General features: G+C 36.8%; 1 long non-coding RNA gene across 3 annotated transcripts in view; it reads right to left on the bottom strand.

Moving 5' to 3' along the window:
• Positions 1-231: 231 nt before the first annotated feature.
• Positions 232-15,507, bottom strand: part of LOC137223128 (uncharacterized) — an 82,928-nt gene continuing 67,652 nt past the window's right edge. The window contains exons 4-5 of one of the 3 annotated variants that reach the window (XR_010942728.1): positions 8,083-8,140; positions 232-3,429 (exon numbers count right to left, since the gene is read on the bottom strand). This is a non-coding gene — a long non-coding RNA (uncharacterized lncRNA). The remainder of the gene's footprint in view (positions 3,430-8,082; positions 8,141-15,507) is intronic. The other 2 variants (XR_010942730.1, XR_010942731.1) reach the window with 2 other exon arrangements.

Here is a 15,507-nt window from a genome sequence, read left to right as displayed (position 1 = left end):
TATGAAATGCAATAGCAAAACTGAAATATATTTGTAGGTAATAAAGAACTGACGTTGCTGAGAACTGCAGCAAAGCTGTAAAGCCCCTCCAGAATGCAGAAGCAAAAGAAAAATAAGTGATTGCAGAAAAGAGATATACAGAACAGAGAAATTATTATTTGATAGGAATAGAACTAGAAATAATAACAGTTGACATTTATATAGTGCCAGACAATGTTCTAGGAGCTTTACTTATTATTAACCATTTAACACATACAATAACCCTATAAGGTAGGTACCATTATAATTTCCATTTTACAATGAGAATGCTGAGGCATGGAAAGACTATGGGAATTGTCCAAGGTGACTGAGCTGGAATGGGAAATCAGGCCATCTGTGTCAAAGTATCCAAGATGTACTAATTCCACTAGTTAGAATTTTAATAAATATTGTTTAATTTTGATCTATTATATGATCTTTTTATGGCCATTTAAAAATACATTCTCTATATTGTTCTTATTATTCTTTGTCTGCTTAAATTGGGAAGTGGATGTAAAAAAGAAACTTATTAATAACTCATAATACTGTGTTTCTGCCTAAGTCTCTTGTAGTTTTATATTATTTTCTATGCTTTTGCCCATCCTTTGATTTTAAACTTTTCTGAATCACATTGCTTCCAGTTTTTTGCTTTTACATAGTATATACTTTTGTGGGGTTTTTAATTCAATATTTGCTATGAAAGTTATGTTTGATCTAGCCCTGCCACCTTGTTTTAAGACATATTTTCTTCATTTCTTTTGGGGCTTTTTGGCAGCCGAAGTGAACAAATACATCTTCAACTATTTTACAAGCATCACTCAGCTATTCTCTTCCCAGAGATTTTATTTCTATTTGCCTTAATCTGAATTATTTAAAAGCCAAGAGTTACTCTCAACCAATAATTCAGCTGTCAACCAGCAATATAGAACAGAAATTATTTAACAAGGGAGTGAATGGACCTATTATTCAGTTTGTTAAATGTATCAGAAAGAAATCTAGAGTAATTAAGAAATTAGCTATACTGTAATAGGATAAGAAAATCACTCTCTCTGAATACCCTGGGCATAGAATCCTCTTTCCTGATGTTCCTTATTAATCTCAAGGTAAACATATACCCCGCAAAGGTGATCTTTTTGTCTTCTCATTCTAAAAATTCTGCTACCAGAACGACACCTAGATAGTCATTCAAATATTAAGCAGGGGTTTTGCACACATGAAGGTAGCTCTCACAGATTAATCTAGTCTTTTAAACACTCATCTGCTAATTGGAATGCTACTGAAATCCAGAGAGTTTTATTATTAATTCTGAAGGAAATTCTAAGTCTGTTTAATTATTAATCATGAAAAGAAACAGACATTGCTAGATTACTTATTTCTTTATTGTTTTATGGGGAATTCCTATGAAATTGTAACATTAGAAATGCCTTTAAAAATAAAATACGGGGCTTCCCTGGTGGCGCAGTGGTTGAGAGTCCGCCTGCCGATGTAGGGCACACGGGTTCGTGCCCCGGTCCGGGAAGATCACACATGCCGCGGAGCGGCTGGACCCGTGAGCCATGGCTGCTAAGCCTGCGCAAAAAAGACCTCATCTTTATAAAATCACCATTGTAACCTCTTAGAAACGAGGCACTCTTCACATTGCCCTTGTCTGCTTAGAGGATATCTTCCTGGAAACTTACTATTAAAAGTTCTTGTTTGAATCCATGACCTTGTGTGGTCCCTGACAAAGACAGTATCTTGGGGAAAAAAGAGAAAAGAATAAATGAGAGAACAGTGTGTTTTGGGACATTTAACTTCTCCTATACCCTGATATTTAATTTATTTCCTTTTGTATTTTTTCACTCTCTGATTCCCACACTCAAATGTATGCTTTCGGATGACAGAATCTATTTTATTCTGCTTTATCCCAAGTGCCTAGTTCACAGTAGGTATTTATTAAATAGTTGCTGAATGAATGAACTAGCATCAGACTCTGAGAGATCTGAGCTTTAAAGCTACCAATCACCATTTACTCATTGTGTGGTCTTGGATTATTTATTTGATATCTCTGAGCCTTGTTAAATGAGAATGGTAAAATTCTACTCAGAGCAGCATAGTGATTAAAGGTATGGAGTGTCCAATGCCTAATTCTGTTTTTGGCAGGACTCCGGACATCTTAGTTGTTGCTTACGCTGCAAATGCCTGCCTCTGACCCGTAGTATACATTATGAAAGCAAAAAATTAGCATGAAATTCACAGTCAACTCTGTGGAAATCGTTTGTCACTTAGAGTGTGTCTCCTCTGGAGAGTTTATACTCTTGATGGTTTGGCTACATTCTTAGATCACCTCAGTCAAGCGTTTTCTCAGTCGCTAATTATGCCTAATATAATTTTTTTTCAAATTATCCGAGGAACTACATACTGGCCGGGGAAAGCTTTCTCATCTCATCCAGAGGGAATTAAGCTAGTCACAAACAAATCTTCCCCCATCAATAACCAATGAAAACCATTATCCCAATTAAATATCATTCTGAAAGCAATCTTAATCAATCTAGACTTGCTGGGCTTCCTGAAAGAATTGCTTAATTAAACTCACTATAGAATAAAGTGATTCTGCCTAGTCAACCCAACGGTGACAGGAAACTAAGAAACAGAGGAGAATATTTGGAAGTGAATCTTCTTAGAGTATCTAACAGAATTCAGAGGCAACTGGGCTAGTGTCTTTCTCAAGGGCTACTGTGAGGCCACATAGATAATTCACATGAAGCATTTTTGAGATACACTCTGAAGTGAGAATTATAATCATGATTTTTGGAATGTGTCCTCCATGCCACCTGACTCTTATTTCTGCACTCTCTTTCTGCCTTTGTGTAAACCCAGAATCTTGTTATCTCTTCCACTCTTAGGACTGTGGTGCAAGTTGTTCTCTTCACAAAGGGACCTTCTGAAGAGATAAGTGGAGGCTAAAATCCAACCCAGGTACCTCCTCTCCAGGCTGGTTGTCTGTGGAACTCTGTCCATTCAAAGAGCAAATGCCTTTCTTAATTTGCACAGAAAATATTCTAACGCTATCTTATCCCTCCTGTGTTACTTTCCTAGGGCTGTCATAACAAATTACCACAAACTTAGAGGCTTAAAGCATATAATTGTGTTTTCTAACAGTTCTAGAGGCTAAAAGCCTGAAATCAAGATGACAGCAAAGCAGTACACACTCTGGAGGCTCTAAGGTAGAGTCCTTTCCTCACCTCTTCCAGCTTCTGGCAGCTGTTGGCATTCCTTGATTGTGGCTGCATTTCTCTCTGCTCCATCAAGCATCATTCTCTTCTGTTATCTCCTTTTGTCTCTCTTTATTATCAGGATACTTGTGATAGCATTTAGGGCCCAATTGCATAACTGAAGGTAATCTCCACATCTTAAAATCCTTAATTAGATCTGCAAAAGACATTTTCCCAAATAAGGTAAGATTTACAAGCTTCAAGGATTAAGACTCGGTATCTTTATATGGTCATTATCTAGCCTACTGTCTATCACTCAAACTGCTTCCAGGTAATAGCTTAATCTTGGGGGTGCAGCATGATTGATTGCGAATAGGTTTTTTTTTTTTTTTTTTCAGACAGAGGAGAGCTCAAGCACATCCAAATCTCAGTGCCATTTAGAACGAAGAAGTTAAACTTGGGGAGAATGTATATACCAAGGGTATTCAATGGAACATTCTGAGATGATGGAAATGGGGCAGATGCTCCGGAGTCAGGACTCTGGACTCTTGGTGCCAAGCTTTTTATATCACATATCTTTGAGGATCTGGGGAGGAGACAATGCTGAGACTCACACTGAGTTGCTCACTCCTCATGCGCCATTGCAGTCCAGCGAGCTGAAATAGAAGCACTGTGGCCCATTTCTGGGAACACTCCTGCACTCCTGTCTCGTGGCCCTTATAAGATAGATTTTTGGGTCTTTTGATTTCCTACAGATAAGTACAAAAAACTAATTCTGGATAGACCCATGTGACAGGGAAACCATTAAAACTAATGAAGCAGCTTTTCATTATGAAACCCTAAGCTCTTTAGGAAAGAAGGCAGAAAAAGATGCGTAAATGCCCCAGCTGGTAAAAATTATTCTTCTCAGTAAATGAACCTAACTTTAGTAGGAAAATTAGTAGAGCACTGTGTTTGGGGAGAATATCTGCTTTGACTCCTTATTAAAAGCACGTATCTCTGACATTAAAAGTGAGATATGCTTATTATTTATAATCCTGAAAACATACAGAAAACTGTAAGGAAGACAAAAAAGCATAGAGATAGTCTCTTAATGTATCAACCCTGTCCAACCCAAATCTCATTAACCTGGCCCATACCATTATTATCTCTCGCCTAGGTTATTACAACAATATTCTAGCTGGGCTCCCAGCCTGGAGTTATCCTTCTATCTGCAGCCAGTAAAATATTTATAAGTTGAGAAAATACTTTCTTCAATGACTTCCCATTTTCTCATATAAAGCCAAGTTCCTTCACAAGTCCCTTGCTAACCCAGAAGTTTTATATCTACCCTTCCCATTATGGCCCCATAATCTTTGGTTGAAGCTGTGGAGACACTTTTAATTCCTGGTCAGAGTGATGTTACTCTCACCATGGTACCTCTGAATATTGTTGCTTCCATCTCCTGAAGCACTTTGCCTACCTGCTTCCTTCACTCATTTCTTGCCCTCCATTTCCATTCCTATCCATTCATCTCACCATAGATTTCATGTCATGCTTTCTTGGACGTCTCCATTGATTCTACAATTCTAGATTAGGTGGCCCTTCTCTGGGCTTACACAGCACTCCACACTTTGTCTGCATTGTCTTTATACTCAATTGTATTTGTTGCTCACCTGGTTATATCATCTCCCCACTAGACTACATAGTCTTTGAGGGTAAAGATTATATCTTTTCTGCTACAGTAGTTCCAATGTTACCATAATGCCTAACACATTGGAGACACTCAATTTATATATTGAATGTATGTTGAATTTTAGAAAAGATAAGATTAAGAGCAAGGATCTTAGATCCATATTGCTTGTGTCCAAATACCGGCATTTCCTACTACTTTTAACCATAGGCAAGCTACTTAATCTCTCTGAATCTCAATTCTCTTATTCATGAAATGATAAGAAAAATATTATGTGGCTGATGAAAATTAAGGTTACCTCCAAAGAGTCAGGTCCTTGTATAATTTCTTCCTGAGTGCGTGGAAAATCTGTGACTTGCTTCTAATCAATAGAATATGTCAAAATGATGCGATGTCACTCCATTGATTAGGCTACATTGTATGGCAAACAAGATAGACTATCACTCCCTGATTCCATTACATTATATGTCTCTGTCTTAGCGGACTGCAGCAAGAGAGATTCCCTGCTGACACTGAGGACACAAACAGCCGTGTCTTTAATGCCCTATGAGAGGACCATGTGGCGGGGGAGTTCAGGCAGCTTCTAAAAACCTGAGGAGATATTTTCCAACTGACAGTCAGAAACCAGGGTTCATAAAGCCACAGGAAATGAATTGTGCTCACAATGTGCATAAGCTCAGAAGACTCTTTCCTAGTTGAGCCTCCAGATCAGAATGCAGCCCTGCTAAAGTGCAACTACAACGTAGTTTGAGGTAATTTTTTACACAGCAATAGAAAACTAATGCATAGCCCCTCTTTCATATAATTATTTGGAGGATAAATAAATTAATATTCACGAGATGCTGAATTCATGCCTGTCACTTAGTATTATATTAGTATTTGTTAAATAAAAGGAAAATTAGGGCTTCCCTGGTGGCGCAGTGGTTGAGAGTCTGCCTGCCGATGCAGGGGACACGGGTTCGTGCCCCAGTCCGAGAGGATCCCACATGCCGTGGAGCGGCTGGGTCCGTGAGCCATGGTCGCTGAGCCTGCACGTCCAGAGCCTGTGCTCCGCAACAGGAGAGACCACAACAGTGAGAGGCCCGCATATAGCAAAAAAAAAAAAAGGAAAATTAAATGTTTTTATCACTCAGATATATCTAATGTTTACATTATGTTATATATTTTGTTTCTTTCCACTATTTTCACTATATTTTATACTTGGATTTTCACTATTCACACAATATGTAGTATAAAAAGAGTATATTTTACTGATAACTTCCTAATGTTAAATTATGTACATGTGTCAAAATTTGAGTAATTTTTTCCTATTTTTGGATATTTAGGATCTTTCTAATTTTTCATGATTATGATCAATGTTGACTTTGCCCTGAGTCTTTGAAATCACAGCATCAGTTATTTTATTAAAGTTTTGAACATACAATTTAAAATTTTTGTTTTCTTTCTTTCATATAGTTCTTTCTTCCCATGCAGCTGATTAACATGGAAGAATTTTAATGTCTCTTCTTACAAAACCATTAAGGAAGTAATAAGAATTTATTGCTTTAAGTTCTTCTAGAATTAAGTCTTTACAGTGTACTCCAAGTTACATAATGTGAAAGAGAAGGCATCCCACCCTTTTTTTTTTTTTTTTTTTGCAGTACGCGGGCCTCTCACTGTTGTGGTCTCTCCCGTTGCGGAGCACTGGCTCCGGACGCGCAGGCTCAGCGGCCATGGCTCACGGGCCCAGCTGCTCCGCGGCATGTGGGATCTTCCCAGACCGGGGCACGAACCCGTGTCCCCTGCATCGGCAGGTGGACTCTCAACCACTGCGCCACCAGGGAAGCCCCATACCACCCATTTTATCCCAAAATACCTTAAGAATGAAATATCAGACTGAGGTCAACTGATCTTGTCCTTAGACTAAATTGCTTAATCCCTCCTTAAGCCATTGACCTGGAGATAAATGCTACATGTATATATTTTGAACTGAAATGTAAGAACTGTATTTCTATTAATTAATAGCATGTGCCTTCCAAGGGGTTAAAGATGTCTAAGTTGCTTGATGTACTGTGAGTATTATGTCCATCTTACTGTCTATATAGATTACCCATCAATTCTCAGAGGGTGAAGATCGTGTCTATTATAATCATCATCATCATCACTATTATTATTATTATTTTGAATCTAGTCACAGCCACATGACAAGGTAGTGCTTAGGAGACTCATTGAAATAGGTATAATTTCTTCCATGAAACAAAAGAAACTCTGACAGACCTAGGAAGAAGTGGACTGTATTTTGATATATACAAGTGTTACTATCATTTAGTAACTCTGAGCCTCATAAGTAAGTTGGCATTACAGCACCTATATTAATGTTCAGTTGTGAAGATATATTTAATGAAGTCTATATGCAACTTCAACAGCTCCATCAAGGTATAATTAATATACACAGAACCACATATAGTTAATGTGTACAATTTCATTAACTTAGACATATGCAAACACCTATGACACCATTACCACAATTAAGGTAATGTACATTATATGCATCCAACAACTCTTGAAACTTCTGTGTGTCCCGTTGTTTTGTGTCTCTGTGCTTGTCTCTGTGTGTGTATGTATTTGATAAGAATAATTTACATGATTTACCCTCTTAACAAACTTTGAAGTGCACAATATCATACTGTTAACTATAGACATTATGTTATATAGCACATCTCTAAAACTCATTCATCTAGTAAAATTGAAACTTTATATTTATTAGATAAAAACTTCCCATTCCCTTAACCCTTCAGCACATCTTTTTAACTTAATAGAGATCCAGTGTATCCTGCCCACCATTAATGAAAGTGAACCGATACAAACTATTTTATATATTCTTTACATGTCTAGTTGTTTAATTAATTTGCAGTGAACTTATGTTTATACAATGTCTTCTGTATAAGAGCACAACACCTGTGTGTCTAAGTGAGATGTGGAAAATTTACACAGTCAGCCATCATTCTCTAATTGTTTTTTCTTAACTGGTATCAATAAGTGGAACTTATAGTACACACACACACACATACACACACACACACACACACACACACACACACAAACACAGAGGAACACACTATTCCAGATTGAAGGGGAAAAAGGTAGATACCAGACTGAATTTCATCAAACAATTGGATGTTTTAAAACTAGCGAGATAAATTCAGTTGCATGACTGACCTCAATCATGGGTGGCCTTGCTGGCCAAATGGTTTTCAAAGAAGGTATCTGTGTTCTTCTAGCCAGATGTTATAAAGAGAAGAAAAAGTTTTGTTAAGGGTTCTGGGTAGAGTGGAAGTGATTATTTCAAATTATATTAGTTCTTAATGATAAAATTCAATACATTTTGAGATTCATAACTACTAACTGAATTTTCATTGAGTAAGTTCCACATATGGAATTGTACAAATTTGAAGAGTTAAAAAATTACTTTAAGGTGGTGGCTTTTACGATTTGTTTGGCACAAATAGAAAAATTCATACATTTGTATTATGATGGCTCAGATGCCTCCTTAAAAACACCGTGTATTCTTTTCCATATCCCATTTTAACATGCTATCTTCAATATGTGTCTTATCTATAGGTAATAAGGTCAGCTGATCACTCTATTAGTTAAGCAGCTTTATTAGGAGTATATGATGATGTTCATCTTCTTCCATAGCTATTGTTAAAGTACCATAATGCAATGAATATGGACCCCAAAATGTAGTGGATGTATTATTGGTTAATGATTCATTTGTTCCCTGCACTTACCATGTTTTCTGCTAGAGAGAATGTAATCTCTTGCTTGATTGCCTTTGGGCTTAGACATGTGGTTTCCTTTGGACAATTAAATGTGAGTATGCTATATACCACACATGAATCAAAAATTTCAAAGCACTTGTGCATGTTTCTGTCTCTGATTTGGCCTCTATTATAAGAAAATTATGTCACGGAAGAGAATTATAATTTTAGCCTTGTTTCTGAAATAAGGAGACATATAGAACCAAGCACAGCATAGTCCAGAAGCCTGGCACAGCTCAGATAAGCCTAATCAAACTGCAGATTGCTGTTCTTGTGTACATGAATAAGAACTATATATTTAAAACAATAGAGATATCAGAATTGTTTGATGCTACAGTAAAAGTTTATGGATAGATAGATAACTAGATAGACAGACATGTGGGTATAGATAGATCTATCTACCTATTTATCTATCTATAATCTATTGATTGATTGATATAGATATATATAGCTAGAACTAAATCTACCTATATCTAGGTTATAATACTGATTCTACTTCTTAATAAATTTATGTGTTTGGGAAAATATAATAATTTCTATAATCTTTCTCTTCATCATAATCATTAACTTAGTTAAGGTTAAGGTAGCAACTCTAAAAATAAACACCAATATTTCGGTTGCTTAACATATTAAACATTTATTTCTTGTTGACATAACTCTCCAAAGTGTCCAAATTGGGCAAGATTTTCTCACTGTAAAAATTCAGGGATCCAGCCTCCTTTTATTTTGTGTTCCCACCATTCTCTAAGAACTCAGGTATTCTCTGGGACCATGAGACTTACTATCAAATTGACTTTGAATTCTCTGTGTCTCAGTTTTTTTGTCTGTTAAAACGAGACTACCTCATATAATTCTGGTAATAATAAGTATATGCAATGTACTTGGAATAGTCATGGCAGAGATTATATGGCCCAAACGTTGGCCTTTATTAATTCTCACACTTTCTGGCCCTCCTTTAAGGTATTTTCTGGTCTTTCTCCTTCACAGATAAGATTGTCAGTTCATTTAATATCTCTGTGTCTCAGTTTCTTCAATTGAAAATGCATGTAATGAAAGCCCTTTGCATAGTTGTTGTGATGATTGCAAACTATCCATGTAAAGTACTCACCACAGCATATGGCACAGAGTAAGCACTTAATAAATGAATATATCTCATGATGCTTGTGTTTTAGCATGATAATCCAAAGTATTTTTTTCTCTCCTTTTCAGATGTCTGCATCATCCCACAGAAGGGAGATATAGAAAAGTCTTTCTGACAGGAAGCATTAAATTTAAAACCCAGGAGAAAGATTCACTGGAAATAGAAGCAAAAACAGTCTCAGGAATAAAGTAAAACCCAAAGTACACAAATGCCAGGTGTAAATCATTTGTTCTTAATAGGACTGTGCATTTTAACATGAAGTATCAATATCTTTACTTAATCAACCATCCATCATGCAATGAATTAAGAGGCAAAGAGAGGCAGGAGATAGGAGAATCACTCATATGTATTATTTGCCCTTCACCTTCCCTGCTCTCTCCCCACTTTTGAAACAGTCTTCTTCCGCTCTGGTCTCTGAGTCATCTCTTCGCATTTATCCAAATTCCCAGCCATGCATTCCAGAGAGCATTGTTTTGGCCGACTCTCCATGGTCACAGGTGGTAAAGCCACCTGCATGCATCTTAACCCTCCCTAGACAGAAATCAGCTCTTGGCCGGTTTGAACTGCAGAGGATAAAAAAGATGGTGGCACAAAGAGAACAGATGGCAGCCCTGCCAGTCCTGTGACTTCTTCAACCTGGAGGCTGGTGGCTTTGCCATGGCTTTCTTGGGAGAATTCATATCCTGAGAATTTTTGCTCAGCCAACCATGATGTTAATAGTACCCCATGGACTGCAGAGGAGTCAGAGGGGAGTGTTTGCTTTGGCCAGCTTTTTCTATTGTGAATGTCCCATTTTTGTTATGTTTGGGCCTGACCCATTGCTGGGTTTCATATACAATTAATATCAAAGTCTATTTTCTTTGTACAATCCAGACTTACCTCTAAAAAGCTTATACAAAGCTAGAATGCATCTCCAAGAGGAAAGAGAAGGAACTTTGGATGAGCACAGCTATCTCTATCCTTCAAAATGATTTAACTTGCTCTGTTCTCTTCTGAATTAGCAAACTAAGGTAGACTTTTAAAAATCCATCATCTTTGAAATTCCACAAACTTTCTTGCTTGTTTTGTGCATTAGAGTGAGAAGTGAAAATCTGGATTTCCTGGGACAATCATTTAGCTGTGGAAGACAATATTTTCAAAAGCAGAGGTTCATGACTTCTCAAGGGTTAATGAGAGCACTTCAGAAAAGGGCGAAATCAGGTTATTGAATTCTGAAATATTTCAAATATCTGTGCATATGTATATTATTCTTATGGCAAGGTCCATAACTTTTATCATATGCTCACAGGAGCAGACACCCTGAAAGAATGAAAGAGTCAATGCTTTTAAATTTAATTATATTACAACCTCAAGAGATAGTGCCAAATCCAAACATTTTACGAGAAAATCTTCCCTCAAACTAAACAATAGCTAAATCTACTCTTACCTGATACTGTTATGAAGTTGAAGAATTTGTTGAGCTTTTCATTAGACATATAAGCTTTCATGATATTTTCTCAAGTGAACTACAGGCTATATTTTGATTCCTAATCAAACTATTACAATGTTTGCTATAAAATATAGCTTGTGCAAAGAGCTCATCTTTGATGGTGCACATCTATACTTCTCTATTGTAAGGAAATGATCTTTTTTATATTCTTTGGATCTTCTTTATAATCTTGATCCTCATTTCATCTAAGATATTCTATACAAAGAAAGAAAAAAACTGAATGCATATGATGCTATAACTCAGCTGTTAATTTCCTTTCTACTCTTCTTGCTCTATGTTTTTCCTCCACATACGACATGAGCATGTTAAAAGCAAGTTGAGTAAACCAAGTAGCAGGCTGTCTAAACAGCTCCAAATGAGGTCATATTACACCGATCATGAGATTAGCTTCTATCTTTGCCACTGCTGGCTTCCTGGGCTTTCTTATCAATTAGAAATCAATAACCTACAGCCACCAGGAGAATGAAATATTAACTTGAAATGTGGGCATCATATTTCTCTTATATGAGATGTGACAGGAGAGACAGAGACAGTAGAGAGAGAGACAGTGAGACACAGAGAGAGAATTGTGTGTATTCCTAGTTTGAGTTTTCAGTATACAAGGACAATTTATATTTTTCTTAGTAACTTGAATGCATAAACGTAACATTGAGTTGCAGAGTTTTACAGATGGAAGGGGGATTACTAGTATCCTTTAATATTATAGATAATTATAACACACCTGAGCGAATATATGGGACATTAAATTGAGGAATCAATTCTAAGTGCTTAGTACATAATGATAATAAAGGACGTGATTGATTTCCTCCCATATGCTGGAGGCTGTTCCAAGCACCTCATATACATCATCACCTTCATTCTCAAAACTGCTCTAGGAAATAAGCAATATATTAATATCCTCATTTTAGGAATAAAGAAACTTCAACTCGGAGAGATGAAAAGGTCACTGTGAATATTTTTTAACCATTTGGCTCTGCTTTTTCCAGGTAAATGTTAACAGATATGTAAATGAAATAGTAGGAGAGGAAGACAGAGAGGCTAGTGAATGGGTGTATCATACAGAGAGAATGAGAAGGACAGAAAGAGAAGCACAGGAAACTCCATGGATGTTAGTTAATATTAGGTTGCTCTTAGTCCTTATAGTTATATCTAGAATATCACTGTAACCAAGGTGAGATTTCTGATACCCCAATTCAGCCTCCTTTTTGTTTCGTTTTGTAGCCAGATAACACGCTACCTTCCCTATTTTATTTTATTTTTTTATTTTATTTTATTTTTTTGCGGTACGCGAGTCTCTCACTGTTGTGGCCTCTCCCGTTGCGGAGCACAGGCTCCGGATGCACAGGCTCAGCGGCCATGGCTCACGGGCCCAGCCGCTCCGCGGCATGTGGGATCCTCCTGGGCCAGGGCACAAACCCGTGTCCCCTGCATCGGCAGGCGGACTCTTAACCACTGCGCCACCAGGGAAGCCCCCCCTATTTTATTTTAAACTCAGTCTGTAATTATTCATTTACTTCTAATGAGACAAAATATTCATCCTAAGAAAAATATAGCTGCAAACCTATACATTTTTTCTCACTGCAAATTTAAATGTAAAATGTGAGATGCTAAAATTGTTGATTTATTTTGAAATACCTATTTCATTATCAAAACATTTTAAATCACCATGAAAACTGCCTCCTAGTATTCATACCCTTTAATAATTGCTTTTGCTACTAAATTACAACTGTCGCTATTGGTCATCCAAATACTACCAGGGACCTTTCCAGAACTGCTGTTTGGAAGTATAAAGGATTTTACACTCCGTACTCAGGCCCACCCTGTTCTCCAAAGCTGTCACCTAATTTCTGGAGTGTTTGCTCATTTAGTGAAGTTGGATCTCTAATTTTGTTTTCTCATTAGCATTTCATTTGTTCATAGAATTATTCATTCACCAAGAACGTGGAAATTAAAATCAAACAAGGGGCTTCCCCGCTGGTGCAGTGGTTGAGAGTCCACCTGCTGCTGCAGGGGACACGGGTTCGTGCCCCGGTCTGGGAAGATCCCACATGCTGAGGAGGGGCTAGGCCCGTGAGACATGGCCACTGAGCCAGCGTGTCTGGAGCCTGTGCTCCGCAACGGGAGAGGCCACAACAGTGAGAGGCCCGCGTACTGCAAAAAAAAAAAAAAAAAAAAAAAATCAAACAAAATATATAGCTCAAAGCAGTCCTAAATAACTTGTGGATCAAAGATACAGAAAAACTGCAATTGCAATGAATTCCCACATGCTGCAGTAGCCCCCAGTATTTGCCACCTTCATAGCAATAAGTGCACCATATTAAAACTGCTTGGTGTCTTGTTTGTCCATCTTACTAGAATAGAAGCTCTTTGAGGTCAGGGACTATATATGTCCATTATGTATCCAAACTCCTGAGCTTGGAGGAGGTACTGACTAAACAGTAAAAATAAATGAATGGAAAAATAATTCAGGATACATAATATTCTCTTAATGTGATGTGCAAAGTGTCCTCCTCATGATTGTGTAGACATTCCCTACAAAGCTGCATAACTACAACCATCTGCACTAGTCTTTGTGACAGGTTTCTAATTCTACTTTTATCTCTATTCTTTCCCCTTTTAATTCCCCAGACTCAACTTTTAGATGAATAATCCTAATCCACAGCTTTACACATGTCACCCCTACACAAAATCTTCAGGGTCTTACCTGTATCTGCAGGATTCTCATAAGCTTGATATACCAGAATTTTCCATCTCCTAACTCCAACTATCTCCCCAGTCATAGAATCAGCTGTCACAAAATTACAGCTCTAATTGATCTAGGCTTTTTCTACCCAACAATAAATTTCCCTTCTCTCACTAGAGTATTTATTCCCTTTATCCCTTCTACCTTTATTATTTTTCTTTATCTTTGTTTGAATATCATCTTTCTTTTAAAGTCCATTTTAAATTTTACTTCTTCTACAAAGATTTCTTAGAATCCTCTCTGTCTCGTATATTCTAAGGAATCAAAGATTCAGATAGATATCAAAAAATAATTGGAGTTCCATGTCAGCTTTCTTGTATCTTGTACACAGGTTAGGAGTCAGATCCATCCTTGAGCACTGACTTTTACACATGCCAGCTGGGTACCATTGAAAAAAATCAGCTCACTTGTATGAACTTTAGTTTCCTCATCTGTAAACTAGATGTAGTAACCTTTATTCATAGAAATACTACAGGAATGAAGTAGAAAAATAATTAAAGTCCTTAGAATGCCTGGCTTCTTTTTTCAAAGCTTAGTTTTCTTTAATATATATCTTGAGTCCTCTAATATTTAAGCATTCTCCAGTCCAGGAAATAGAAATTAAAGCATTAACATTCTATTATTAGAAAATGTGAAGGTTTACTCAATATATACCAGCACATCAAATTTGTGGAATAACTAGAAGTTTTATGATTTAAAAATATTTAAAAATCAAACATTCAAATAATAATTTACAGCTTATGAAATCAAATATTCATATCATAAAATGATATATTCAATGGTTTTATTTGAAGGGTTTAGAAAACTAGAATGGTAACTCAATACGTTTGGCCCCTTTCCAAATTTTCTTCCTTAATTCCTCAGATCTCCTAGTGGTATGACCCCACAAGCAAATGGAGAAATAGCAAAAAAAAAAAAAAAAAAAAAAAAAAAGTCCAATTGCAGAAAGAAAAACAGAATTGAATGTGATTGTGTCTTAGGTTATTTATGTAACCTTTTAAGAATTAGATATGTTTGAATAAAGCACCATCACTTGCTTTCCTAAGATGATAGTTTCATTAAAAAGCCTTTCTGCTGAAACCTGGAATGCATTGCCTGGATAAGCAGGTCAGAGTTCACAATTGAAACTGCTCATGCAAAGCATGTTCAAAACTACCAGAAAAAAACATTAAGATGATAGTATCTTTCTCTGTGTGTGTGTATTCATGCTTTACATATGGAAAAAAAAAAGCTAGCATGAGTGTGAGCAAGAGGAGGCAGAGGAAGCTGAGGATCCTGGGATGAGATTTAAATGAGCATTTCACATACTTCTACACTATTCTTGCAGTGATAAGATGGTACAACCTAAAGACATTTATGGCAGTCTGGAAGGAGGTAATGTTTGACAAGAGAGAAAAACAAACCACATTTATCTCTGATGATTTATCAGATTCATAGCCATAAATCTTAA

Source organism: Pseudorca crassidens, chromosome 4 (assembly GCF_039906515.1).
Source record: "Pseudorca crassidens isolate mPseCra1 chromosome 4, mPseCra1.hap1, whole genome shotgun sequence".
Lineage (NCBI taxonomy): Eukaryota > Metazoa > Chordata > Mammalia > Artiodactyla > Delphinidae > Pseudorca > Pseudorca crassidens.
This window is presented reverse-complemented; position numbering and strand designations above follow the sequence as displayed.